Below are 4,610 nucleotides of genomic sequence, written 5' to 3'. Positions count from 1 at the left end.
CAACACCATCTTCCCTCACGGATACCATGTCACTTTCTTTAAGTGACCTTAGAGAACTGGGTATTCCCACAGGCAGAAATAGATCCAGCAAAGAAGACATGAGCAGTTCTGCAACAAAGGCTTCTGTGTCAGAGGCGGCAAAGGAGGTAATTGAGAGCTGAAAACGTCTTATGTTGATTTACCATCAATTATAAGGTGTCGCACTAAATTGAGATTATCACCAATCGAAGCATTTGGTTCCAAACTCACTTTTTCTCAAAAAAAATATTAATTTGCCCCTTCCTAGATTTTTACCTCTCACAACACTGCTGTTTTTACAACCTTATTAAGAAAACACAGCACCAGATTTACAGAAAAGGGCTTAGGTGTTGTTGTTTTCATTATAAAAGATTTCAAAATTCAACAATAGTATCAATGATAGTGCCCTGATTTGAAATTACTTGGGTTATAAGGATATTGCACATTAATTTAAAAAAGAAAATCTATTAAATAAGTAATTTTAGTAACTTTTTTTTCACAATGCTGCATCTGCACTTTCTGTAAGATCATTTTATGATTATTTGTGTTTATTCATTTAAATGTAACAGGATCATTTCTATGATGGGGGAAAAAGGCACTGGATATTTAGCATGGTGCCTCAAAACCATTTCCAGGACTACAGGAAAACAGCCAGTCAAGGAAGCCTCAGTGCATCAAGCACAAGGACCAAAGCGCCAAAGATCAGCAACCACACTGCCTCAGCAGCTTGATGGAGATGCCTGCAGGGATCCATTTCATTTATTGTTCACACTTCTGATGAAGCAAGTGTATTTCAGAAGATGAAGATGACGTTTCAACATCGTCAGGAGGACCTAGTGCATGACCCACCAAGAACACAGATGTCTTCAAAACATTTCCATGCTTTTTGGATGTCAAAGGACTGGTGAGTTGTATATTTCTTTTATTTAAACCTAAGTCTTTAATATCCAGTGTTTTGCTGGATGTTATCCATGAAAACACCTAATCATTGATCTTCCTGGCTTATTGACTGTATTTTTTTTTCAAAAATCTTTATTCTGATTTACACTAGTTTAATATACCTCACACTGATATCAAAAATCACTAAGCGCACCATTAACAATGCACTGAACCCTGGCTTCATACAGTATATATGCTTGTGTGTATAATCAACAGGTGAATAAAGACTTCCTGCTGCTGTTTGGTACTGAAACAGCCTCCAAGATGTTTGAGAAGTGGGACACCTCATTCAAGGCCAAGGTCATCAAAGAGGCCAAACAACTGACTCAGACAACAGCTGTGCTGACTTCTAAAAGCTGCTGAGAAACTCACAGAGAACGATGAAACGGGTAAGCTACACAGCATGCAATGCAATATGCATGGTTCATATTACAAATTAGTTAGCTAGTTTTATCTTTTCCTATTATACATTAATGCCTTGTTTTAGACTGGGACAGTGATATCGCTTCTGTGATGCTTCTTCTCTATCTCTTGTAACCCACAGCTGGACGGAAGAGGACCAAAATAAGTCCAAGTGATACAGTGGACAAAATAGTGCACTTTCATAAGGTACATTATATGCCTCATTTGTTAAAATTCCACGAGACAATTTTTTGTTATATGCACTTGCCAGCTTTTCCTGGCTATATGTTGCTTTTAAGTGCATTCCTTCCAAATTAATGGGTATTACAGGCCAGTATGTCCCAGTTATTTGGGAGGAATGTTTTTCCAGTGAAGCAAATGATCTCAAATCACAGGGGCAGTTTACCAATTTTATTACATTAACATGGACCAGCAAGTACCAGATTCACTTGAAGGTGTACACATTTATAATATTTTTTTCTTCTTTTAATCATGCTGCAGCATCAATGAATATCTGCAGGAAAGAGAGGGTAAACAACCATACATCCTTGCCATTGGCCGAACCCAGAAGACGATTGATACCTTCTACATCGCCGTTGACAAACAGCTCATCCTCTGCAGCCACCAGCGGTTCTTTTGATGCTGTTTAAATCCCACTCGTGTTCAACTTGTCTTATGATGAGTCCCTGGTCCATTTCTACACTTTTCTGCAGACAACTGTCTACAACATTGATGTTACCACAACAGATGAGTCTCCAAGAGTTCGTGAATTGCGGGCAAAACCTTTGAATGACATATGAATATGTTTAAATGTTTCATTTGTCAAGCAGTGCATGCTCAAAGTGGTGATGCAGAAACCTCAGTCATTTCAGGCGAATTTTCACAGTTTACAAAATGGTACAGAAGTTGCAGGAAGCCCTGACACTGGGTATTTTGATACTGATGGATCAGGTCAAAGTATCACAGAAAACAAAAGATATCTGTGCTACAATTATTGCCAAACTCTATGGTAGTGGTATGGCAAATAGTGTAGTTTCATCAATTGTTAGTGATTTGGAAGAACTTGCTGGTGGACTGCACTCCCAATTTAAGCATGAAATACTGTCCGCTGTGCCAAAAGATAACCCTGTAAGATCTACATTGGAAAAGGGTTTTGAGAATTTTGAAACCCCATTTGTGAGTTTTAATACTGAAACTAAAAGAATGAAGTATTTCAACAAGAAATGGGGGATTGTGTAGCCAGTGGAAAAAAATTTAGGAGTTCGATTTGATACAAGGCGAAATAAAAATACAGGTCTCAGTGAAAGACACTTTTGTTTACATTCCAATTTTGGAAACTATTAAATTTATCTGTCACAATTCTTATATTTGTGAACTACTTTCAAAACCATGTGTCTCAAAAGACAGATATGAAGACTTTTGTGATGGAAGTTATTTTAAGTCACATCCATTGTTCTCAAAAACAAATTCAGCTTTACTATGATGACTTTGATCCTATTTTACAGCCTCTGATTGATGACATCAAAATATTAGTCATGGCATTGATTTGCCTTTCTCATCTGAAAAGGTCTATGGCACTATATGTCAGATAACTAGGGGCCAACTTGGGGATGCATGGAATAATGGGTTTTGCAGAGTCTTTCAATGGACGTCACTTCTGTCGTTTGTGTTTGATTAAAAAAGATGATGCTCTGAATGTTTACAAAGACGATGACCCAAAGATAATCTTGCGTGGAAAAGAGCTTTTGGAAATGCACTGCAGTGAGTTGCAATCAGATCCACAAAAGCTGTGTGTGTTTGGTCTAAAGAAGAATTCAACTCTTAACAGCCTACAGTACTTTCATGTTTGCTACAACTTTTCTTTGGACATAATGTATGACATACTTGAAGGGGTGGCTCAGTAGGAGATAGTTACTGTTAAATGGCGTTTTTTCCATTACATGGTACCTGCTCTACTCGCCTCGACTCTACTCGCCTCACTGTGCGTCTGTTTTCCATTGCAGATTTTAGTACTGCCTCAGCGTGGCTGGTTGTCATAGCGGCGCCGCAGTAAACTGCCCTAATGCAACACACACACAGAACGTGGAAGGTGTGTTGTTGCCAGAAGACACATTTTGTTTCAAATGAAGCTGGAGGCAGCAAAAAAAACACATCTGGCTAAACTATTTAAAAATGGTGGGTTTGTTCAGGACAGTTCTGTCACTTTCACGTCACCTTTTGGTATCGGAGGTGGTACTAAAAAAGTACCTGTTAGCAAGTACCAGGGACTTTTTTTCGTAATGGAAAACCAAAAGAGGCGAGTCAAGCAGGTACCACGTAATGGAGCGCCAAAGAATATCTCTCGGAAAATGTTTTGTCAAAACCAGGGGCCTCATTTCTAAAACCTGTTACGCAAGAAAAAGTTGCGTGAAGCAGGGTGAAATTTGCCATCGCAACATTCCTCGCAAAATTCGGGATTTATTAAGAATTTCCATGCGTAAAAATGTGCCCAATTTTCCGCAACCTTTTGACCATGCATGAGATCGTGCGTAATGCTCCCAAGGTTTTCTAGACTGCGTTTTAGTGAACTCCGATGGTATCCCAGTTTTCCAAACCCAACCCAATTTTTGTTTTCCTGAACCCAACAATCCCGTTCTTTCCAAGCCGACCCAGAGCCGGTCGCGGCGCCCGGCGAGGGGCTGCCAGCAACGAGGAGAGGCAGGGGATCCTCCCACACCGTGCAGCGGACGCTAAAGGAGACTTTTAGCGTGAATAAGAACGAAAAAGGCACCTGACCAAACGTCCGTATTTTACGAGATGGGAGTGAGAATCTGTTGATGTGAGCACACTCTAAATTTTAATAATAAAGACATATTATGCTATTTATTATTTCTTCTAACTCAAACTCGTTGGCCTTGGCTCATTTTCTGTGAAGAACATAAAAAATAACTTTTCAATGACAACAACCCCCTACACATAACTATTACATATGAGGTGTCCGAGGTCTAGTGGACCCGAGTGTAATAATTGTAGGTACTATGAAACTTAACTGTCCTTCTCCTAACTTGTGTGTGTGTGTGCGCGCGCTATTCCCACACAAAGTTACAAAATTGTTACATTTCAAGCACTTTCACCTGTTCTGATTGAGTTCTCACAAAAAACGAAAATGATCATATGATCATAAATGGCAAATATGAACCATAAATGATGTACCCAGCCTTGCCTCCTCCCATAAATGAATATGGAAATTACTATAAATGCGCCCCCAACGT

At 39.3% G+C, this 4,610-nt stretch overlaps 1 pseudogene; it reads left to right on the top strand.

Annotated features, from left to right (window-relative positions):
- The first annotated feature begins 600 nt into the window (after positions 1-600).
- On the top strand, positions 601-2,159 carry LOC144513762 (uncharacterized; annotated as a pseudogene).
- The last annotated feature ends 2,451 nt before the right edge of the window (positions 2,160-4,610 follow it).

The sequence above is a fragment of the Sander vitreus genome, chromosome 3 (genome assembly GCF_031162955.1).
Source record: "Sander vitreus isolate 19-12246 chromosome 3, sanVit1, whole genome shotgun sequence".
In the NCBI taxonomy this organism is placed as follows: Eukaryota; Metazoa; Chordata; class Actinopteri; order Perciformes; family Percidae; genus Sander; species Sander vitreus.
Note: the sequence above shows the minus strand (reverse complement) of the source record. Positions and strands in the feature narration are given on the sequence as shown.